General features: G+C 34.5%; 2 long non-coding RNA genes across 4 annotated transcripts in view; both read left to right on the forward strand.

The window, feature by feature from the left end:
• The first annotated feature begins 21,000 nt into the window (after positions 1–21,000).
• Positions 21,001–26,282, forward strand: part of LOC132151380 (uncharacterized) — a 162,843-nt gene continuing 157,561 nt past the window's right edge. The window contains exons 1-3 of one of the 3 annotated variants that reach the window (XR_009436399.1): positions 21,001–21,148; positions 21,784–21,883; positions 22,879–23,003. This is a non-coding gene — a long non-coding RNA (uncharacterized LOC132151380). Of the gene's footprint in view, positions 21,149–21,783; positions 21,884–22,878; positions 23,004–26,282 lie in introns of those variants that run through there. The other 2 variants (XR_009436397.1, XR_009436398.1) reach the window with 2 other exon arrangements.
• Positions 23,681–24,406, forward strand: LOC132151378 (uncharacterized). Its single transcript, XR_009436394.1, has 2 exons — positions 23,681–23,904; positions 24,025–24,406. It is a non-coding gene; the product is annotated as an uncharacterized LOC132151378 (long non-coding RNA).

A 26,282-nucleotide genomic window follows, 5' to 3' on the forward strand; every position in this document is an offset into this window, starting at 1 on the left:
CTCTTTTGAAACTTTAGAGATCTTATATATGCACAAACAGCTTGTAACACTCCAAAGAGAAAGGGAAACTTGAAATTGCATCATATGACCCCTTTGAATGTATTAAAATATGTGTATATTTGTATGCATATATGTATATGTACTTATCATAACATATTAAAGTGCACAAACAATTTGAAATATTATCACCTAATCAAAGGGTGAAATAAATATACTTTATCTGTATATTTTTTATGTCATCTTATGAGTCTGTTTAGAGAGCATTTGATGTGGCTGAACAATTGAAATTTTACACTGCATAGCTCTAAACTTTTTTTTTTTTTTCTTTTTAAGAAAATAATTTTGGCTTCTATGCTTAGTGAGGATATTGTGCATCTGAGTGATATGAAGTTGACTTTATCAGTTACACCAACAGTTGCTTATTATGTCTATCACTGTTAAATATGGCAAGCTGAAACAGAATGCATGTAATAGGTTTCCATCATTACAATCCATTCAGTTAAATGCACAATAGTTAAATTTTTCCCCCCTCTTGTTTTTATTTATTTATTTTTGTTTTGTTTTTGTTTCAGCTCATACTGAGGGCATGGCACATGATGTTTATTCTTTGCTAATGTAAGCAAAAATGTATGTGAGACCCAGTGTTTAACCACTTCAGCTGTTATTTTGATTTTTTGAGAATTAGGCATATGCAATATTGGACCCACCGGTGGGTCCCCAGAGTTGATGTGGTTAAGCATTTTTTCCAAAGAAACCACTGTAAAAACATTTCAAAGTGCGGCACTGACATTCTTTGCTTCCCAAAAAGTACCGACTATAAATAGAGACTATTAAGTCGCACTATAGAGGCACAACTCATTACGCGTCTGATGGTTTTGCAACTGCACCAGCAGTTTGTGTGCAACCAGGCAAGTGTTTATTCAATGCTATGGACTGTGACTGAAACTTGTAGCATTAAAAATATATCTGAGAAATGACAACACAATCTTTTCTTCTCTTCAGAGAGGCCACCACACAGTCTGTCAATACAGTCTACCAGCATGGTAAAAATAGAACAGGAAATGGGAACAGAGAGTGCGAGAGAGCTTATGAAACTTGAATTTTTACAAAAAATTGAGTTCGAAAAAAGTCAGGTAACATTAGGTTTGCACATTAGATCCTCTTTTACATTATTAATTTGCAAAGTAAAACATCTCCTGTGTATTAAGAGTTGAGACGTGGTCCATGTTGGAACCCATTTGCAGCTTTTGGAAAGTACAGATGTGACATTAGAAACAGCTCCATGACCTGACTGTAGCAGATATCCAGTCGATCAAGACAGGGAATGGAGGTACTATAGATGCTTATCTGTCAGCCATTGCAAAAGAACATTTCTGTTTGATAAAGTTAACCTGATGGGATTTTAAAAGTTGCAAGTGGAAGACAGAGTAGGAGTGAGGGGTGTTTGTAAAAGATAAGGGAAGAAGGAAGAGGAGAAATGAGAAGTAGGATTATGAAAAAGACAGTGATTCAAAGTCCCCCCCAAAATGCTGGAAACACTGTTATTTGTCACTGTTTGACCACCGTTTGTCCCTCGATGAATCTTCATGAAATTCATTTTTTTTTTTTTATTGGTGGTTTTCAACTGGTAAGTCATTTGCAGATCCCATTCAGCAGGAAATAATGCTAAATGCATACTGTACTATGTAATAGTGCATTGTAAACTTATGGAGCCCCTAACATGATATTTAAAGAAAAAAAATATTTTAAGATTTTCCCATGCATACACAGAAACATGCTTATACTTATATATATATATATATATATATATATATATATATATATATATATATATATATATATATATATATATATATATATATACAACATTTTATGTATATACAGGTTTTGTATGCACATGAAAAAGTCTCCATTGTTTCTGGTACAAATTTGTCTTTATAATCTCTGGGATAACTAAAGAAAGAAAGAAAGAAAGAAAGAAAGTTTATCTCTTTTTTGTTTTGTTTTTGTTGTAGACATCATTTGCTTTATGACATTTTGGAGCAATTTATTCATTAGTTGAAATCAAATTATGGGCAAATGACATCATTTCATCTGCAGAAACCACAACATTAAAAAAATGCAGATGGTAAACATGATTTGTACTGATTCCAATTTAGTTTGTCTGATGAATTAACAAACAGTTGCACAAACCTTTGTGTCACACTATGATATCCAATATAAAGTCTAACACACTGCGTCGGGTGTGTCAGAGAAGTACCAGAAATCAAAACAATGATCAGTAGGCCTTAATCAGTTAAGATGCCATATTGAATTTGATGTAGATGTAAACAAGACCGTGAAGACTAGGCTTAAAATCTTTATACTGGTATGCACTGTATAAAGGTCCTAGATCATGACATTTTGTAAAATCTGTCTACTTTTTTTTTTTCCAGAAAGAAGTTTCATCAGCTGAACAATAAATACCTACAAACGTTTACTGAGCCTTTAAAATGGTCTCTCAGTTTGGTTCACTACGCTACAATCATGGGGAAGGCTACTGATCTGACAGTTGTCCAGAAAACAATAATTGACACCCTCACAAGGTGGGTAAGCCACAAACATTCATTACCAAAGAAGCTGGCTCTTCACAGAGTGCTGTATCCAAGCATGTTAACAGAAGGTTTAATGAAAGGAAAAATTGTGGAAGAAAAAGATGCACAACCAACCAAGAAAACCGCAGCCTTATGAGGATTGTCAAGCAAAATCAAATTTGAGTGAACTTCACAAGGATTGGACTGAGCCTGGGGTCAAGGCATCAAGAGCCACCACACACAGACGTGTCAAGGAATTTGCTGAACCACAGGCAATGTCAGAGTCATCTTGCCTAGGCTAAGGAGAAGAAGAACTGGACTGTTGCCCAGTGGTCCAAAGTCCTCTTTTCAGATGGGAGCAAGTTTTGTATTTCATTTGGAACCAAGGTCCTAGAGTCCAGTGTTAACTTTTCACAGTCTGTGATGATTTGGGGTGCAATTTCATCTGCTGGTGTTGGTCCATTGTGTTTTTTGAAAACCAAAGTCACTGCACCCGTTTACCATGAAATGTTGGGGCAATTCATTCTTCCTTCTGCTGACCAGCTTTTTGAATATGCTGATTTCATTTTCCAGCAGGATTTGGCATCTGCCCACACTGCCAAAAGCACAAAAAATTGCTTAAATGATCATGGTGTTGGTGTGCTTGACTGGCCAGACCTGAACCCCATAGAGAATCTATGGGCTATTGTCAAGAGGAAAATGAGAAACAAGAGACCAAAATAAATGCAGATGAGCTGATGGCCACTGTCAAAGAAACCTGGGCTTCCATACCACCTCAGCAGTGCCACAAACTGATCACCTCCATGCCACGCCGAAATGAGTCAGTAATTAAAGCAAAAGGAGCCCATACTAAGTATTGAGTACATGTACAGTAAATGAACATATTTTCCAGAAGGGGAACAATTCACTTTTTTTTTTGTTCTTATGAAGTATTCAAAATCATCTCAATTAAAAGAACCAAAGACTTAAACTACTTCAGTCTGTGTGCACTGAATGTATTTAATACATGAGTTTCACAGGTGATTCTATAATTGCAGGTATATTTGGTGTCCAAAGTCATTATTTTTTTTTTCTTTTCTTTTTTTTTCCAAATGTTATATTTGTTATTATTTTAATAATTTGTTACTTATTGTTATGAATTACAAGATGTTACAGTCAATAACAATATAATAATTTGTGTAAAAAGTGTCTTAAATATCTCAAAAACATGATTTCTTGTTGTCTGAATTAGTGCATTTTTTCAATAATGTATCACAATTTGAGCTGAATTACTGAATTAAATTAACTTTCCATGACATTCTAATTTATTGAGATGCACCTGTAACTTATTCAATATCCAAACCATTAGTTTAGAATAGTTCTTGATAAGAAGAGGATTCTTTGTTGAATCAGGTACAGTATAAAGAACATTTGATTTGAAGAGTTTGAAACAGAAGTCAGACTCTTTCACCACCATTTATTCCACTGCTGTTGTTTCCGAGGACTCTTGTAGATGAAGTTTCTCCCTCTGAAAACAGCAGTGTTTAATGAAGGGGGAAACAATTTTGCTGCAGTGGTCTATCCCTGGACTCTGGCTTGGCATGTCTCTGATACTGACACATAGAGCGGGTCATCATTCTTAAGTGTGTTTAGGTTAAGGTCTAGACTGGCCCCGTCGCTGTGATTTATGGTAGGTTGAATATTTACACCTTGGCTTTCCCTTATTGTCTGCCTGGGCCATACATCATGGCCGCCATGTAATGAATGGACTTGTTCAGTCTTGTGGACTTAACAAGACACTGGAGTCCAGACAGCTCAGTAAAATAAGATTACAACTGTGGTCAAGGAAGAGAAAAGCAGAGCGACACCCTCTGGATTCTAGTCTGGTGTGGTTGAAGGTAAGGTGGCTTGTACAAGTAACCACAGGAGCATTTATTTTCCACAAACTCTGATTCTACTCTAGTCAAGACAGCGAAACTGGGAAAAAAATATATATTACTATTAAATCACTGTGGATGATGTTGTATACACATGTAAAGAACTAACCTCACCAGAATTCCTTGGCTAAGGTCTAATCAATACTTCTGAATTATGCGAGAGAAGATCAAACTCTTGTAGTTTTATTCTCTGCTGTGCTACTCGGTCATGACAGAATCCAGCATTGAAAAGATTTGAAACTCAAAGATTTTTAGAGTCTCATACTAAACAGAGTATGGCCTGTTATCTTAAAATCTAGGCCATATCAAAATTTCTTAGTTTTTGTTTTCTTTTTTTTCTTTTTTTCACAGCACTTTTTGTTAAATGAATCCTGTATGGCTCTATGGAAATCATTATTATTATTATATATATATATATATATATATATATATATATTTTTTTTTTTGTGTGTTTATTTGGTAGTTCAGATCAGTGTTTTCATTTCTGAGAACATTTAACATGCTTGGATACAGCACTCTGTGAACAGGAAGTCTATTGGCAATGAATGTTTATGACTTATACTCCTTGTGAAGGGTGTCAATGATTGTCAGAGACCATTTTGAAGGCTCAGAAAACTTTTAAAGGCGTTTTGAGTTGATTAGCTAATTGGCATGTCATCATATTCTAATTTGTTGAGATCGTGAATTGGTGGGTTTTTGTTAAATGTGAGCCAAAGTCATCACAATTAAAAGAACCAAAGACTTAAACTACTTCAGTCTGTGTGCATCAAATTTATTTAATACATGCATTTCAAAATTTTAGTTGAATTACTGAATATATATATATATATATATATATATGGGTGATTCTATAATTGCATATATTTGGTGTCCGAAGTCATTGTTTTTTACTTTTTTTTTTTTCAAAATGTTATATTTTTTATTATTTTAATAATTTGTAACTTATTGTTATGAATTACAAGATGTTACAGTCAATAACAATATAATAATATGTGTAAAAAGTGTCTTAAATATCTCAAAAACATGATTTATTGTTGTCTGAATTAGTGCATTTTTTCCATAATGTATCGTGTAACCAAAATATTTTGTAATATTTAATTTCATTTGATTTTTAAAAACCCTAAATACTAATTTACTTAATTCTACAACATTAAAATGTTTTAAAATAACTTTTTTATTAAAATGTGTGTCCATAAACCTTATACCGTCTGATACCGTACAATATTTTGCCTTTAAATTGGTGGAATAATCTCCCACAACTATGTAAGATACAGGAAATTATGACACTTTCCCTCACTGATAAGAACTGAAGCACTGAAAAGTATGTGTGCACGAAAATATTTTAATTTAAATAGTTCTAATACCAAGAGTTATTTTGAAGAAGGCCAACCTTGTTACCACAATATCAAGTTTTTTTTTTTTTTTTTTTTTTTTACTGATCACAAATTGTTTTATTTATAGTTATTTTAACAATGATTTTATTAGTGTCATGTGCTCTTAACATTTAAGCTAGCAAGTGGAGTTTTTGACAAAAATAAAATAGCCGGTTCTGTTACCATCAAACTCTGTTACCAAGACAGAGTTACAAATGCTGACAATAGGGTAACAGAATTGACTGTCCACTGGACACACAAACACACACACACACGCACACACACACACACACACACACACACACACAAACAACAACAACAAAAAACATATAATTGTTGATTAAAATCTTATAAACATTACTGATATTTGACGCACCCTTATAATATTTCAATGGAATTTGTTATTGTTTTACTTAATATTTTATATAATACATTTTCAGATTAAAAATATTTGCTCCAAGCAGACAATTCTGAGACATTGGTATTTATTTATTTTTTATTTTTTCTTAAGGTATGCATAGGTGAAATATTATCTCAGTTCCAAATGCTGGAATGTCAGGATTGTTTGTCTAATGATACAAGAAGGATTTTTCCTTTGATGATTCATTGCTATTTCTACACTGCCCAATTTGTCTGTAACAGAGTTGACAAACAATACCATAAAGACATCTGTTTCTTCATTAAAAGTAAAAAATGGAAGTAACTTTTGTTTGGCAAGCACTGAATTATTAAAATTTAATATGTTTTCAATAAGATACTGAAAAGATTTTCATCCTGAATGTATCTCCAATTATAGAATCATCCATATATATATATATATATATATATATATATATATATATATATATATATATATATATATATATATATATATATATATATATATATATATATATATATGCACATTGTACATATTGTATTGTGCAATAATAGCAAACAGCAAAATCAAAGTGTTTTATATAACAGAAAATACATTTATTTTAGGAGAAATTGTTAATCTGTTGAAAAATGTACTTGAAAGATATTGAATTCCTTATAATATACACTCACAGAAAATTTATAGCAGCTTGTTACCATTGCATTACTTTCAAAAGATACTATTGTACACCCTTTATGGACAAATAAAGTGCAATGATGTATTTTGAAGCTTGACAATTTCATTATCATTTGCGGTTTCTTTGTAACTGTTTGTGACATTTACTAGCAATTTCTGAGTGAAAATTATGGAATTTTGTTTCTGCTACAAGATAAAAAAAATAATGTAACTGATTTTTTTCTCATTTTTAAATTTGTATTAATGCATTATTTAAATCTCACAATTTTGAGATTATATTTTGCATTTCACAATTCCCAGAACTGTGAGGTGGGAAACAAGTCAGAATTGTGAAATAAAGGGTTGTAAATTAAGCCACAGGTGGGAAACAAGTCAGAATTGTGAGATAAAGGGTTGTAAATTACCAATTTGTAAGTATGTATTTATTTATTTACTTACTTACATATTTATCTATTTATTTATTTATTTGTTATTATTATTATTATTATTATTATTATCTTATGGGCTTCAATAAAACCCACTATTAATTAATTTATTTTCTTTTATATTTCTTAAAAAAAGTCATACTGCTTGGAACAACTTAAGGGTGAATAAATTATACATTTTGAGCAATTTTTTTTCAAATGGTTGAAATTTCAACTGAGATAAATCTGTATGTGAACTTGCTTCAGAAATTATATACCTATTTGATTCAGAAAGAGTTCAAAATCCAAGCACTGCTATAGCTGGATCGCTCAAACGAACTGTAGCAAAACTGGAAATTCCACAGTCCAGTGTTTACTTCTCTGTTCATTTAAAGTCCTAATGGTTTGCTTATTGTGGTCTCTGTCCACTATAGAATGAGGGAGATGGTTTAACAAAAACAAATTTACACACATCAGCTATCTCAGTGTATTTTCACCTAGTGCATTTTCACCCTCTAAGTCATCCTTCTGTTTCTCTGAGCATATGGACGGGAGAAGGTTCATTACAGAGGTTACATAACCTCTGTAACAGAGGTTACATAACCTCTGAGCCTGTGGACTCCTGCTGAGGCCAGTTGGAGTTCCTCCATCTTTGACTTCCTCCCTTCACCATTACACCCCCAGTGGAGGGCATTCAGACCGTTCACCTTCATTTGCTACCTTCTAACATTCTGTTCCAGTAATGAGGGTGTACTTTACTTATTTATGTGTTTATCTGAGAACTCATCCCATTCATAATACATGGGGCAGTGCACCCCTGTAGACAAGATAACTGGAAAGTCCTCTTTTTATCCTTCTTCTGCTATTTTAGCCTGCTTGACCCATGTCATGGGAGGACCAGTATGGTTTGGTTGGACTATTGATTTGGCCGGTCTTCAGCTCTAACCCAGCTGTGTGACCTCTTTTTACATAAGAAGGCACGGGACTCATGCCAGACCTAAACAGATAGTCTGCAAACTCACCTGCTTGCCATTTTGGTAGATATTTGACTTCATCAATGTGTGCTGAGTAATAATTATCTTATTGATTCTTGACAAAATATGTCCAGCAGAATCACCTGCAATTTAGCCTGATAAAGGCAACATTTAGAACAAATACATCATTTAATTTGATACTCTTCATTCCATAGATCCATCCATCCATCCTCCCTTCCTTCCTTCCTTCCTTCCTTGAAAGGAACATGATGTCCATGTAGTATTTTTCCATGTAGTAAATAAAACAAAGATAATTGGAGTATGATTAAAACAAAATATTATTTCAGTTTATCCACTTAATTGCTTTATATTGTCAATGTGTTACTTGCAGTTTCTTTGTAATAATTTGTTTAATTCGCTAACAAAGTCTGAGTAAAAATTGTTTCTACACCAATTTGTTTTCAGTGTTGGTTAATAATAATAAAAATAACAATTATAAATATAATGTTTTTCTTCTTATAGAATGCAAACACTGTCACACAGTATTGTTCTACAGGTGCATGTCAATAAATTAGAATGTTGTGGAAAAGTTCATTTATTTCAGTAATTCCACTCAAATTGAGAAACCCATGTATTAAATAAATTCAGTGCACAGAGACTGAAGTAGTTTAAATCTTTGGTTCTTTTAATTGTGATGATTTTGGCTCACATTTAATAAAAATCCACCAATTTACTATCTTAACAAATTAGAATATGGTGAATTAGAATCAAGTCAAAAAAACCTGCAAAGGTTTCCTGAGCCTTCAAAATGGTCTCTCAGTTTGGTTCACTAGGCTACACAATCATGGGGAAGACTGCTGGTCTGACAGTTGTCCAGAAGACAATCATTGACACCCTTCACAAGGAGGGTAAGCCACAAACATTGATTGCCAAAGAACCTGGCTGTTCACAGAATTCTGTATCCAAGCATGTTAACAGAAGGTTGAGTGGAAGGAAAAAGTGTGGAAGAAAAAGACCAACCAAGAGAACTGCAGCCTTGTGAAGACTGTCAAGCGAAATCGATTCAAGAATCTGAGTGAACTTCACAAAGAATGGACTAAGGCTGGGATCACAGCATCAAGAGCTACCACACACAGACATGACGAGGAATTTGCTAAACCACAGACAACGTCAAATGCGTTTTACTTAGGCTAAGGAGAAGAAGAACTGGACTGTTTCCGAGTGGTCCAAAGTCCTCTTTTCAGATGAGAGCAAGTTTTGTATTCATTTGGAAACCAAAGTCCTAAAGTCTGGAGGAAGGGTGGAGAAGTTGCTTGAAGTCCAGTGTTAAGTTTCCACAGTCTGTGATGATTTGGGGTCCAATGTCATCTGGTGTTGGTCCATTGTGTTTTTTGAAAACCAAAGTCACTGCACCCGTTTACCAAGAAATGTTGGAGCTTTTTGAATATGCTGATTTAATTTTCCAGCAGGATTTGGCACCTGCCCACACTGCCAAAAGCACAAAAAGTTGGTTAAATGGCCATTGTGTTGGTGTGCTTGACTGGCCAGTAAACTCACCAGACCTGAACCCATAGAGAATCTATGGGGTATTGTCAAGAGGAATGTGAGAAACAAGAGACCAAAAAATGAGAGATGATGCAGATGAGCTGAAGGCCACTGTCAAAGAAACCTGGGCTTCCAGACCACCTCACCAGTGCCATAAACTGATCACCTCCATGCCACGCTGAATTGAGGCAGTAGTTAAAGCAAAAGGAGCCCCTACCAAGTATTGAATACATGTACAGTAAATGAACATATTTTCCAGAAGGCCAACAATTTACAAACAAAATTCTAATTTAATGAGATGCACCTGTATTTTATCCAAAATATTATTAAAATTCTTAAAAATGCATATCATAGTATCCCTTTTATTATTGAAAGATATAATAATATGTTGGAAAATAATAGATTAAAAAATCCTTAAATTAATTGATTGATTGATTGATTAATTAATTGATTGATTTAATGGATGCTTGAATGACTGATGGACTTCTGTTTTTTCCTCATCTCAAGAATTGTGTGTATTTAGAGGTGGAGGTCGTGTATCTGATAGAACAGAAACAGCTCTCAGGATACCGATGGCCTTGTACTGAGAACATATAAAGAGACCAAAAATCAATCAGTCTAAACAACACTCAATAACTATGGCAAATGGTAAAGGAACACATGCTTCTTAACATCTGGTTACAGCATTTATTATCTACAAATTGTACATTGCAGTCACAATAGTTACATCTGTTTTTGTATTCTACAAGATCTTGCACTACAAATCATCTTGCACTGTTCCCCAGCCAGCTGCTTGACTTGCGATGTTTCTCTTTGCACATGTACAGTATTATGGGAAGCATTCATATAGTCTATATATATTTCCTTTTCAGTCTATGTATAGGTAAACATTTATACATAGTATATTCATATTCAAAATCTGTAGATTAGTTTGTGTACCGGTACAGTGTTTATGTGTAACATTTGTATGCATAGGTTAACATTTACATATAGTATTTAAAGTCAAAATCTGTCAGCAGGTTAGTTGTGTATCGGTATGGTATTATGTGAAGCATTCGTGTAGTCTGTATTTTTTAGCTAATGTATAGGTAAACATTTATATGTATAGTACATTTATGGTCGAAATATGTATAGTTCTGTATAGGTTTGCTGTTTTACTTCATTGTTGTATGTCTGTATTTATGTAGCACTGTGGTCCTGTGAGGCATGACATTTCATTCCACTGTATGTCCACACATGTAGCGGAATGTCAGTAAAGCTCAACTTGAACTTGAACTAGTTTGATTTATTTTCATTTATTATACAATTAACAAAAGTAAAAAATGGCCTATAACAATAGTTCACTCTTTTCTTTTTCTATTCTATCTGTTTTCTTTTCATTTATATATATATTTATATAAATATATAACTGACAACATATCTTACTGTTGGGGCAAGTTGTCACAAAAGGTCAATATGTGTTTAATCTTTACTTCTGGTTAAAAAAAAAAAAATCATTTTCTGTAGTGCAAAGATGTTCTCAAACATGGCGTCATAGAACTCAATGGTGGAAAAACAACTATCAGTTTGTTTCAATTTGACCCTGAATGTTTTACTCTGACATTGGGTGTGCGGCGACCCTTTAAGTCACACTAAAGCTGCTCCGCTCTTATTGTCTTCTTTTCATTAACTGGCTTTTGGTGATCAGGATAAATAGGATCAGTTTAATTTTCATAAGCTCTTAATATCTGTTAAACGCTAGCTGAATATTGTAGTTGAAATTAGATCTTGATAATTATCATTGGAAATTAGTCCATTAAGTACCAGATGAAAAAGCATTACTGAAAAGGCAGATAAAAGACAAATGTTATACAGCTGATAAGATGTGCAAAGTGATAAAAATGAGAGAGAGAAAGAGAGAGAGAGCAAGATGAACAGAATTGCAAATCTCTCTCTCTCTCTACCTATCTATCTATCTATATATATATATATATATATATATATATACACACTGTAAATACACACACAATAATTTCAGAAGTAAGTCACATTGCACAGCTACCAGTAAAGCCACATCGGGCTTTTAAAAACATGAATGAGAGAACGCAGGAATTTATCACCTGAGGCAGAGCGCGGCTCATGGAAAACAGGTGGTGTGCATTGACAAGTTGTTCTCTACCCTTAGACCAGCCGGAAAGGATGCCTAATGCCTTGATTATCATATTTTTTCACCTTCATCCACAAATACTTGAGAGTGACCCGTCAGAATGTCATCTCTCCCAGGGGAAGCTGTGGCCACGGCTGCTGTTTGATTTTCTGTCATGGATGTGAGGCCTAATGAAAACTAATGTTGGGAAAAGGGAAATTACTTGTTAAAAGTTGAAGAGGGTAGATGGGATATTATAGAGACGCCTGGCTCTCCATTGCCCCCCCGCACTCCCCCTTTTTCTGGCTCCTTGGCCATTTATATTTGAATGTTTTGACAACCTTGTAAATTGCAGTATTGATCCATGCCACAGCGAAGAATAGAAATACAAAGTCGTGAGGGAGAAGCATGAGAGAATGTGTGTGTGTATTGAGGATTTTAATGAATGATATTACATTAGATGACCTCTGAGATGTGAAAGAATCTCTCTGGTTTTAATAAAAGCAAGTGTCATTAAGTTTCAAGTGTGGTTCAGTTACTGGAAAAATACGGACTTGAGGAGGAGAAGATGACAAACATAGAAGTGAAGGAACACGAGGTGAAGGAGAGGAAAAAAACTCAGACATGAGTGACACTAACAAACCAAAAATACAGAGAACTGGCTGTTTGCCTTGATGGTGTACAAGTATTTCTGCTGCTTTTTTTTCTTAAATAATAATAATAATAATTATTATTATTATTATTATTATTATAATAAGCCTTTATCGCAAAATAAACGTAGACATTTTGGACTAGGTAACATCCTGAAATATTGACACATTATCCCACTTTTTAATAAATTTCATTTTATATTTCACAATATAACTACAATATTACTGCTTTACTGTATATCTGATAAAATAAATGCAGTGTTGTCATTAAAAAAAAAGTTATCATTTATATGTTCATAAAACCTTTACAAGATCTTAGAAACCCCAAACCTATTATTTAAATAAATTGTCAGTAATTAAAAATTTGAAATGTATGTATGATTCTGAAAAAAATAAAAAAAATTAAAACCTAAGTAAGTTTACTTATAAAGTAATGTTTTATTATTATTATTATTATTATTATTATTATTATTATTATTATTATTACATACTCTATAGTATAATAACACATATATAATATCTTCTTTAATGTTAAATAGCTGCTTATTTTAATTTTTGCTTCTCTAATTAAAATTTGTGAAGACATATAAAATAAAATAAAAGTTGTTATAGTTATGAGAAAGACAGAGTTGAGAAGAATGAAAGTCAAAAGAAGACAAAAAGTGTTAAATATTGCTCTCAGGAAAACTAATTCTTTTTTTTTCTTACATTTTTGCATTTCTGCATGTTTATTTGTGTTTAATTAATGGTTTCTTTTCTCTCATTTACTCTCTTCACATAGACAACAAACAGAAAGATTGGTAAGTGGGCGTTCAACACATTTACGACTAATGTTTTTTTTTTTTTTGTCACTGATGCATGACTTTTAAAAGCAAATAAACTGCTTTACCTCAGAGCAGTCCTCATATTTATATATATATATATATATATATATATATATATATATAATTTGTGGGTTTTGACTTTCTGCTCCACAATGTCATTGAACGAAAGAGAAAGAAAATAGAATGGGATCAGAATATATTAAAGGCCTAGGCAGTTGCTAAGGCGTTCTGAGTGTCCCTAAGCGAGTTATTTATGGCGTTATTTTTGTGCCACAATCCTGAGCAAGTAATTGTACGTTTTGAGCAAAGAGAACTATATTTTGCAAGCACATTACATTATATCTAATAAATAATAATCCATATTAACGTGCAGTAATAACTCCTCTCACGCAGTTTACTCAAGTGCTCTCTCACAAACTTATTCTCTGCGCTCCTGTCAAGTCCCTCTCTCTCTCTCTCTCTCTCTCAACCTCTTAATTCTGTGCGCTCAACTCTTGACACACACTCACTCATCTTACAACAGCGTTACAAGTGTGCAACAAAATCAACCAATCGGAAAATTAAAGGTCAATTGTGATTGGCTGTTGGTCTCCAATCAGATCGCTAGTAGAACCAAAGCCCTATCATTTCCTATTTAGAATTCAATAACGAGAAATGGAAAAATGGCTTGTTTATTAGTTTTTCCGTTTAGTTTAACAAACGGAAAATGAGTTTTTGGCTCTATATCTCATTTTGTCTTTTGGTGTTTACAAATCGGTTTATGGCTTCAATATTTCATGCGCACTTGTGGGCGGTGCTGAAACGCTGCTTTCATCTGATTGGCCGAATCGCTTCGCCTTCAGCACGTCTTTTCATTCTTTCTGCAGAATAAGAGTCAGAACGAGTGCGGCACTGTAATGTTTGAAATCACCACTCACTTTTAATTAGAATAATATTTGAAACAGATGTGGCTGGACACATAATTCGTGCTGCTGTGACTTGCAAGTGACCCCTTTAAATTATTTCTAGGTTATAGTATTGTATGAATATTGTCCAACTGTAAATACAGTGCAAATAGTTCTGTCTCCTTGGATAAAACTGAAGTGGAAATCAAAATCAATAATAGACTGAACAGTTCCATGATAATATGTCTGTAACATTTATTACTTTCGTCTTTTAAGTCTAAAGGCACTAGGTATGTGTGTGTGACATTAATAAATAATTGTGAAAATTAATATAGTTAAATTTATGAAATAAATTAGTAATATTAGTTTTATTACATACTAAATTGAATGATGTTTCTCTTCTTAGTATTCTTTGTTGGGCTTGAGAAAGCCAACATATATTAAACATTATTATTATTATTTATTATAAGAGTAATTGACACCGACTAGAATTGTAATGTTTCACGAAATTCAGCTCAGATCTTCAGACTCGTCTGACTCGTGTTGCTGTATAACTGGTCAGCCTTAACTTTCCAAAAAATCCTAGTGACTTTTGTTACCCGAGCAATGAAGGCCTTAACACTTAATGTCCACTAGAGGGGGCGACAGGATTTTTGTTTACAATAGTTTAAGTGACAAATATATACATGAATTTCATGTGTTCTGCCATGAATATGCCATATCTGTGTACAAGAATAAACTTCACACTTCAAGCTGTACAACTTTTTAAGACTTCCCAATCTAGCTTTTTCAACCTACCTCCAAATTTATTTTAAGATATAGTTTATTCACACAGGTTTATGCATTTAATGTTTGTCCATCTGGAACTTTTATTTTTCATGAGCTGTATATTTTAAAGTCAGCATGAAACGGAAGTTGAGATTTTCATTTTTTTCCTTGCTGTGACGTATATCCGAGTTAAACGGCTTCTGAAATTAGAAAAAAATGTAGGGCAGGGCTTGGTTTCGTCCATCGGGGAATTGATTGGATCGTTGGAGGTTGGGCGTTGCAAACAAAATGACACTGACAAGTTTCTCTGAGAGGTGGTGCAGAAACGAGACAGACACCAATAGCCGCACCCTCATCGGCTCTGGCCGCACCCTTTCGCAATGGCACGTGACCGAAAGAGAAGAGAGGTCGTTTCGAGGGGGGGATGATAGGGTAATGTATTTGATTAAAGATTATAAGGGTACATGAATTTTAAAAAAATAATGAAGTGCACAGATAAATCATTTATAATAAACACTACAATATTACATATAAAAAGAAGATTTGTCAAATTTGATTTCATGCCGACTTTAAGATGTACTAGGTGTTGATAAATCACATGCAAAGAATGTAAAGAGCTTTGACATTTAAAAAAAAATAAAAAAAAATCGTTACTGAATTCTAAATAGGAAATGAAATGATCAAAACGTACATGGACCAGACGGGCTTTGGTTCTACTAGCGATTTGATTGGAGACCAACAGCCAATCACAATTGACCTTTAATATTCCGATTGGTTGATTTTGTGGCACACTTGTAATGATGTTGGAAATTGAGCGAGCGTGTGTCAAGAGTTGAGCGCGAGAGAGAGTTACTTGACAGGAGCGCAGAGAATAAGTTTGTGAGAGAGCACCTGAGTAAACTGCGTGAGAGGAGTTATTACTGCACGTTAATATGGATAATAGCAAACAATCAAATACATTTGAGCACGGAATCGTTTTTTCTTTGCTCAAGCGAATTTTTTTTTTTTTTTGCGATTGTTAATTTCTGTTCAAAATATAATGTAATGTGCTTGCAAAATATAGTTCTCTGTGCTCAAAACATACAATTACTCGCTCAGGATTGTGCCACAAAAATAACGCCATAGTTATTTTGATTGGTTAATAGAATGTTTCTTTCTAGTCCAAATATAAAAGAGCTCTTAGGTTTTAACATTGATATAATTGATGTGCTGTTGATGGTCATGGACTCCACAAGGTGCTTTTTTTTCATTTATTCAACCTATTTAATTTGTGATCTTCAATTAATTGTCAGTGGGAAAGTTTTTTTTTCTTTTTTTTCTGAGTTTATACAGAATGTGACTGACAGTGGATTCTCATCCTAACATCATGCGAGTTAAGTTAGAAGTCACCTTCAGTTCAGGTTTTTTCATGAACTTTAATTAATCAAGTGTTTACCTTCATGCCACACAGTTACACTGGAAGCTCATTTGACACAAATCACACTTAGTGTCTATGTCTCTCAATGAGGCAAAGAGGGTGATATGGGGATTAGCATTAGCATAATTAGCATTGTGTAGTGAGAGTTCGCTGGCTGTGGCCTGTGAGAGTTAATTCAGCGCTAGTTGTATTGTGCTTCATGCGCTCTATCCATTACATGCTAAAAAATCTAATTACAGAGCTCAGTGCTGGTTTTTACACTATTACATTGGATAACGCTTCAGTGTGGATATTGATTGAGCCAAACAGGAGTTTGATGGAAATGAGCTAAGAGTAATGGTGTTTTCTCTTGAGCTCTTTAGAGACACTAGATGTCCCATTACTGCTTTCAATTTATTGCCATGCTAACATGTAATACTTGCTATTCACTGGATACGAGTTGTTATATATTATGGGAACAGTGACATATTTGTTTATTTATTTATTATTGTCATTTTATTATGAATACGGTTCAGTCTGAACTTGTTATGTTTGTGTTGTGTCAAAGTGAACCTCAAAGGTCCTGTTTTTTTTTTTTTTTTTTTTTTTTTTTTGCAGATGGTTGTGAAAATGTTGATTCAAGGACCACAGTATTTGCCACACATATATGCTGTGTATATATATGTCCTTTCTGAATATAATTTTTTACCACGTTTCACCACCAGAAGTCTTTGTTTCTCCTAGTTAGGGGTGTCCCCGACTAAGGATTTTCATAATCGAATCGGAATTTTCGAATCTTGCTGATATTCGACCTATAGTCGAATCATATGTTTGGGGGCGGGCCAAAATACATTGAGTCAAGTCAGACATTCGACAGCCATAATTAGCCTACTGCTGTTCACACAAACAGGCAAAATGTGCAACAAATGCCTCGCAGATACAAACGGGGTAAATAATGTTTTTATGTTTTGATTAAAATATAGTTAACACTAAACATCAGTGAAACCCTAACAATTCACAAATTTTACAATAGTGCTCTCATTATAAATTAAGCTTCTAGCAGTAGTTATTCATGTTCTGCATTTCTGTTTTGAGCTGCGCGTGGTGAAGATGACCAATAGAGTGATTTGATAGTAAGTTTTTAATCAATGAGATTCAACTCATAATTTCATGTAGAATACGCTTCGTTATTTATACAAGATAACATTAGTATTAAGATTTACAGGCTATATGCAAAAAGAGTTCGAGTGCAAATGAACGTGTCTACGCGGCTCTGAATTAACTCCTTTTGTGGACGCGTTCTTTATGAAACAATGCAAAAACAGCAGCTAAACTCTAAAAATTCACAGCGTTTTATTATAATGGTGTTCTCATTATAATGGTATGTGTGTGACAGCCCCAGTCATAGTTATTAATATTCTGCATTGTAGTTTGACCTGCTCGCGCTGTGCGCTGAAGAGATATCACCGTAGTACTACAATGAAGCACTTGACTGCACTTAATGCATCTTATATTAGGTAAATAATATATGCACGATATATATACACCGGCTTGAAATGTTTTGAAATCACTTGTACCCTACCTGATCGAAAAAATCCAGTCTCTGCCTGTGTCAGTTTGAGTCTTGGTAAAGTTTTAAATCCCTGCCGCCAAGATGCTCCTCTGTCGGTCACCGATTATACAAAGTGAAACATAAATCTATTAGGATAGTTGGATTTATTCACCCACTTTAAAATATTTTTTTGAAGCTTCTTTCTTTTCAGATTCTTATTCACGGCTTTGTCATAATAGGCTGCATATTAACTTATTGGGAGAAAACCGGTAGTTCTATTGAAATCAGACATTTAAGCTCCCCCATATAGACAGAATGGCATAATCATAACAGCCTGCGAATATTCGACTGTGAGATTGGTAGTCGAATCAGGCTCCTCGAATTGAAGCATCAAATCGTCGACTATTTGGGGTCACCACTACTCCTAGTCATTCTCATTGGTATTTTCAGTGAGGTATATATTGGTTAAAACTAACGGTTAGTATTTATGGAAGCATATGGGTAGCATTATTCAATTTGGAATGTAATATGCAAAATGACAATGCAATATGTAAAATGACAATGCATTTCTGTATTTACATTTACATTTTCCAATACATTTGAGCAACGTTTGGTGCAAAATGAAAATTAAATTACATAATTTTCATTTGCCATTTCATACACCAGTTTTAATATGTAAAATGAATACTAATTTTTACGCTTTATAAGTTGCAAAATTAAAATGAAAATGTATTACAGAAATGATTAGATATGTCTAACATGTTCAAGCAAAAACTGTGGCAAAATGATCATTTAAATGCTATTTTTCTTAAATGCATTAACAGACACTTACAATTGCATTTTCATTCAATGTCCCGCAATGAATGTAGCAAAATTCAATGTGCACATTGAAAATGCATTCCTAGCCGATCACGTGTCCGCCCCCTCCCGACACGTCAATCACTGCGTGAACAAGGCAGGGCTTGCAGAAGGTCAGAGACTCAAATCTCAAGAAAAGGATTCAAGTGAGAGAACATGGACAAGACAGTTGGTCCGTGTACGTTTTGATCATTTCGGTTTATGGCTTCAATATTTCATTCGCATTTGTGGGCGGAGCTGAAACGCTGCTTTCATCTGATTGGTCGAATCGCTCAACCTTCAGCTCGGTCTTTTCATTCTTTCAGGCAGAATAAGAGTCAGTGCGAGTGAAGCACTGTAATGTCTGAAACTACACTCACTGTCAATTAGCATAATATTTTAATCAGATGTAGCTGGGCACATACATTTTTGTGTTTGACTGATTTAATCAATGATTTTGATGATTTTTATTTATTTTTTGCTCAGATAAGCATGGCTGTCTAATCAAAGTAATATTTGCCACCTGAAAAGTTTGGAGGAGTTCCAGGCCAGGCGTTTAAATGGTTTTTACAAATATGAGCAATGCAGAGAAAGTACTAACTTATGCCTAATACTCTTCTTTGAAATTATCGTAGAAATACACCAGGTTATGCTTCCTGAACTTGAAGCATCAACAACCTTTACATTACTAGAGTTTTCACCTTATTCATTAAATAAATACAGCAAATACAGCAGTATTATTTTGGTATTAATTAATTTATAGTGCTTTCAGATAACTTTTATTTTAATATTTTCAGTTCTGATTTAATTTTTTAATTTAATTTAATTTTAATTTATTTATTTTTATTTTTTTTAGTAATGTGATAATTTTTTTTGTACATTTTGTAATTTTAGTGCTTCAACTTTAGTTTTTAAAATTTTATTTGATTTCAGCTTTTAAAAGTTAATTGCTTTTTAATTGATTATTTATTTATTTATTATTAACAACAACAGATTTCTAAAAACAACACCAGCAAAAATTCAATCTCTACATGAGGGTGTTACTTTTTTTTTTGGAGTCTCTGCTTGTCAGTGCCACCCTTCCTGTGAATTTTGGAAAGTTTGCATTACCGTTATTTTCATTCTAGTGTAAAAGTCCACAAAAGACCACAGAACTATGGAAAAATAAATAAATAATGAAAACAAACAAACAAAAAAAAAGCATGTTGAATTGAACTAACTGAAAAAAATTTAATAATAATAATAATGCATTGTATTAAAGGAGCTATGTGGAGGTTTTTACTTAAAAAAATCTTTAAGATAGAGTTTTCATTTGTACATGTATGAGCCAACCATGATGTAAAAAAAAAGAATGACACCTCGACTGTCCACCACGGTTGCCTCTATCAGCCTGTAGGCTCAATTGTGTGTGGAGGAGTCGGGCCCGAATTGGCGCGAAAATTCACAAAATGTGACGCCATGCGCGTTCTCGTCTACTTGGGTTTACAACCGTACGGCACGCTAGCCATTATAGTAAGCAGCGGCAATAGTGTTTTCAAATGGACTCTACGGATGGAAAGAAGCGACCAGCCTCCAGCACAATTCAGACACCCACGGACACTCCTCGTAAGTAAAAAAAAAAAAAAAAGAGCGTGCGCACTGAGAACGAGCATGAGACTGGCTGCAGTTCCTCTAACGGCCACTGTTGTCAGTAATGGTTAGACATTTCAGAACCTACGCAATGCTCCTTTAACAGCGCTTTAATTTTAATGCTTTGTATAAATGACTTGTATTTTTTAGGGGCTAAAATTCAACAAAGTTGTTGATTTAAGCTGTAAATATTTCAATTCAAAACATTCCACAGACATTTTCATAATAAAAAAAAAATCAATAAGTCATATTCATTCAGAGTTCACTTCTGAAATATTCAGTTTTTGTGAATGAATGACTTGCTCTACGTGTTGTTTTGGTCTTGCTTGTGCCACCTGCTGGTGAGCGACTAACAGCAGATGCAGATAATGCATTAGTACTCTACTGCTATTCCAACCCATTCTCACTCCAAAGGCGTCAAAAACCGAAGCATGGTTAAGCGCCCCTAGCGTCACTTTTATGACGCCAAATGTGCCTCTCGGCGTCGAAATATCGATGCACTACGACCTTCATTTCTTTCAGTGGGAAACTTTTAGCGTCTGAATTTTGATGCGAGGACATGAGATGTTTATCGCTATGAAATCACGTTCAAGAAGTCTCATTCAGCACACATCGCGATACTTGCTATCAGTTCCACAGTTTGGGTGAGTAGTCGTAAATACGCTCTTTTAATGCCTTTTATAAAATGTATTCTGTCTTCATTATTAATAAGATTAGCGCCATATGTTTAATCGCTGTATTATATCGGTCATCCGCGGCTGTCTTTGAGTTTCATTGTGTTTAAATGCACACAGCTGCTAAAAATAGTGAAATCATGGTAATCACGACACTTACAATAGTAATAAATTAAATATGAAGTTAAAACACAGTAAACGGGACATTAGTAACTGTAACTGTAGTTTTCCTATGGTATATTAATAATCAATTCAACAATACAATTGTCACCAAACCAGCTATGTTTGTATCACTGTAATGTTAGTGTTTTTATGTGCTTTTATATGACAGATATCACAGTAATCATATGTTCTGTACCATGCTTTTAATACCTTTTAATGTAAATCCAAAAAACAAAAAAAAAAAAAAAAAAAAAAATATATATATATATATATATATATATATATATATATATTTTTTTTTTTTTTTTTTTTTTTTTTTTTTTCATCTTGCAGTTCATTCATATAAGTTTTTATCTAAATATTTTGCTCACAGATCATTATTAACATTCTGTATATAATTAAATTTTATTTTCTCTCCCCTTTTTTATTATTTTTATTTTTAGCTGAAAAGACGTAAAGGCAGTCAGCCCAGTGGTGTTTCTGGAGAGGTATTCCTTCAGAAATGGAGAAGGCAGAAAGCTGCGGAGGCAGACATTTGCAGCAGTTAGTCTGTGATAGTTTGTCCCTTTTATCAAACATTCCCGCTGTTATAATTTGTACACCATTTGTTGTTTCTTAAACTGTTGCACTGTCCAAATACCCACACTTGCCATCTTTGCACTTGACCACTTGATTACTTATTTGACGTCTTTCCTGTATTTGGCCTAGTGTTCAAGTGTGCATGATGACCACAAATGTGGGTTGAACTTTTCATGACCTGATGACTGTGGTTCCCAATCCAGGTCCTGGAGAACCCCAGCTATGCACGGTTTTGGTGTCTCTCTTATCTGACAAACACACTTTTGAGGTCTTGGAGTCTTCACTGATGAGCTGAATCAGGTGTGTTTGATCAGGGAGACATCTCAAATGTGCAGTGTTGGGGTTCTCCAGGACCAGGATTGGGAGCCACTGCCTTATGGGACACTTAAGTGTGTAGAGAGATTTTTAATATCTAATTATCAATATTTCATATACTGTACATTGGACAGCTTTCCGTGACCTCTTGTGAGATCTCGGCAAAAAGTCTGACGATTTATTCCAAAACATGATGTATGATGGGATACACTACGCGTTGTATAGTGCTCCGGAGCAGTATTGGAGAGGTTAAGTGTGTGTTAAGGACACTGCGCTTTGGCATTATTAAGACCGGGGACAGTCTTGTGCACACACTGTCACATACACACACTCTCAAGTGGCCAAGACTGCAAGTGTGGGTATCTAGACAGGGTCAAAGTCTTAAAAATGAACCCTAAACACAGTCGCACATCACAGTCTTAATAATTCAGTTTAACACTTGTATGATATTGTCTCATCTGACACTATCAAAAGAATTTATATGACTATAGCTTGCTATTAATTACTTTCTTTCAATAATGGATGAATTTAACATTTAATTATACAGCATCTTTACAGAGGCTGCTTTTATGGTCTAAACAAAACCCAGTGTAATGTACAAGTTGCACGTAATTAATACTATTTCCTTCCTTTCTGTCTTACAGGATTGTTTGCAGATAATGCTGTTCTTCTTTTTCAGGTCTACAATATAGAGCTCAACAGCTCTTTTAAGAGCCAACCCTCACAAACCTTCCTAAAAACTAAAAGAGCTATTACTGAGACTCTGAGACAGCTCTTCCAAGGTACATTTGTTTAGAGTTTTTTTGAATCAACATTTACTCATCAAACGCTCTGGTCTGAATCTTATTTTAAATTAACGTAATTATATGTTTAATGAGCAATATTAATTGCACACAGAGTAAGTATAGATTATCTTGTTTCACAGAAGAGAAGGAAGACCAAGGAAATTATTTGCTCTCTGGATGAGAAATGAAGACGGTCATCTTGTGCTCAAGCAAACAGAAGTCCTCTGGTATGTTTGTGTTGAAGCAATGCTGTGTTATACAACATTTTATGATGATCACTCACAGGACTGTTCATGTCAGCCTTGATTTTTTTTTTATATACTATTACAATTACAGCATGTTAGCAAAGTGTGACTGGACATTTTTGATCTTATGTTTTTAAAACCACACCACCTGTTTTAAAAGCAGACAAGTATCATGAAATTGGTTTAGTTGATATAAACACCAATTGACATTATTTCATTGTTTTGTAAATGTTATGTTATAAATTGTGAATTGACAGTTGATTGGTTTGAAGCTAGGCCTTACACTGCACAGACTAAAACACATTTGTGAGAGAAGTCAGGAACTTTGGAGAAAGATTCTAGAGGAAAAAAGACACATTTACTGCAACAATAGATGCATTCTAGAGGCAAAAACTCCAGTCTCTGAGAACTACACATGCTAATGGAGTCTCATGAGCAAGTCCTTTACCTCTGTAACTTTTTCTTAATTCTTGCAGAATGAAATTTTTATTGCAGTATTTTAATTTGTACAGATGATCTCATCAGCCAATTGAGGGATTTTGACCAAGTGATGCTCTTGAAAGGAGTGAAACAAGAGGATGTGGTAAATTGTCTTCAAAGAAAAAGCTTCTCAAAAGGTCTTAAAGCAGCTTGAAGAATGGTAAGTGTACAGTACTACAAGGGTCATAGTTGCTCACCCTGCTAAAATCACACAGAACATAAGCTGAGCTCTCTGTCCATTAAACAACTTCATCTGGATTGTTTGTTTTACTTTGACCAGGTCTGGGATCTTAGGACTGAGAGATCCTCTGGCTGAGAAAAAGCTACACCACATCAGTGCTGGATATCAACCACAAACCGTTTCCAGACAAGAGAGAAGAAGATCAATGATGGGGAGATGAAACCAGTTTAGATGCGATGATAAGGAATCATTATTTTCTGAAACAGTATCAAATGTCTTATATGTATCACATGATCTGTATCACAGTTGACTGGATGGGACTGTGTGACTTTTAAGGACATTTCATCACTCATCTGTGTGAACTGATTAATATATGAGGTTAATGTATTTTTGATGATAATTATTTTCCTTGAATCTTATTTGTCTTGATGCTACTTTATCAACTTTATAGTCTATGCTTCAATAAAATGAAAATGGTGAATATTGTGTTCTGAAGATTCTTGGTAAATACATCATTTTACTAGGTAGGCTCATATGTGTTTATTTTAGACTTGGAAAAACTACACATTAATTATTGGGATTATTTTTTACTTAAGACATAAACATTTTTGATCGGATTAATAACATCTGGGACATCAGTACACCAGAAAGTTATTTTTTATATTTTAGTAACAAATATGCAATTTTTTTGTGAAATAAAGGGAGTTACGAGATTAATTATTTTGCATTACAAGATGGTGCCATGGGCTTGATTGTTACAGTACAAACACTTGAGGGATAACTGAGAATGTAGCAGGAATGATCAACGTGGATCTTGTACTGTATTCAAACCAAGAGCATGCACATTACTGATGTCAAGCACATGAAGAGCAAGATACGGGGGTGAGGAGGACATTTTTACACTGATTTTTGCTAATTAGTTTATATATATATATATATTAATATTCTTAGCACTGCATGAATTTGTCCTTGTGTAATAGTGAAGTATCACAATGTGTATAAATTGTCCTTGATTACTGCGTAACAGTGGGGAATAGATAAAGGCAAGTTGTTGCAGGTTCATCCATTATATTTATTGCCATTTACTTCAAAAATCAAAGAAATAATCTATTATTTTCATTATTAAATCATTTCTTTCTAATTTTTCCATGTTTCATCAGATGGCCTCACAATGTCCTGTCAAAAGGTATAATAGCCATGATGTAAGAATAGAAAACAGAGGACTGTGAAAACTGTCAGATATAAATGTGACTCAGCTCAGTTTGTTGTCCATGATGAGGAGAATACATATATGTAGGTTTTACTGCCCTTGTACCCCCAGGGGCCCAGTAGCACTCCCTGGAAGAGCCCAAAACTGTACATTTCAAATGGCTGTAAATCAGAGTCCAATTAACATATCAAAGAGAAAATGGGCAGGATTATTACTTATGCAATGCTGATAAAATAATGTTGAGCTCAGTTTTCAGAAATTAAATGGAAAGCTGGCATAAAGGCATTTTAAATATTGCTCACTGTAAAATACCACATTTCAGCCTGCCTCTCAAATATATCATAGAGGTTTGCACAATGAACATATTTAGATATCCAGGTTTCCTTAAAATAAATAATTTATTTCGTTTCGTTAATAAAAAGTTTTAAACTACATTACCCACAAGCCTCCGTCGTTCTATCTATGGAAAGGCAAAACTAGGAGCTGTTTTTTGTAGTTCATTGAAGTTAAATGCTTAGGGTTAGGATCTCGCTAAAGAAGTCATTTTTCTCAAGATAGCAACACTTCCTCTTCAGGAACTCGAGCTGTGCCGAACAACGCTTTGGGGAACGCGCTTAGCTTGAGCAACTCTGAATATCGTGTGTAATCAGTCCAATGGAAGAGCGTGACGTCACAGGCGGGGTGAAGTAAAGGACCAGGAAGCTATAAAGGCACGTGCCACGCAGCTGGCGTCAGCTTCACGTCTTTCAGCAAGCGCTCTGTGTGTGAATGTCACTTGTTTGTCTTGTGAGTCTTATTTACTGTTGTCTGTCCAGTTAGAGCTCCTAGACATGCCGAAGAGCAAGGCGAAATAAAAACATAGTGAAGGCGATTCCAAATCACGTTATAGGTTGTGTGTTCCTCCCTGCCTGCGATATATAACGGGTGGGGATACACACAGCTTATGCATGGTTTGCCTGGGAGCGAAGCACACTGAGTCGGCTCTCGAGGGGGCCGACTGTCCGCACTGTGAGCGTATGTTGGTGCGGCTGCTTCGTTCCCGGAGGGCCCTCTTCGAGGAGGGGGCCTTCGCCAGCGTTCCCCGCGGTGCTGGTCCCACTTCTGCCGAGGCAGAACGGCAGCTGCACTCGTGGGGTTCGCAAGTGGA

Source organism: Carassius carassius, chromosome 10 (genome assembly GCF_963082965.1).
Source record: "Carassius carassius chromosome 10, fCarCar2.1, whole genome shotgun sequence".
Taxonomy (NCBI): Eukaryota; Metazoa; Chordata; class Actinopteri; order Cypriniformes; family Cyprinidae; genus Carassius; species Carassius carassius.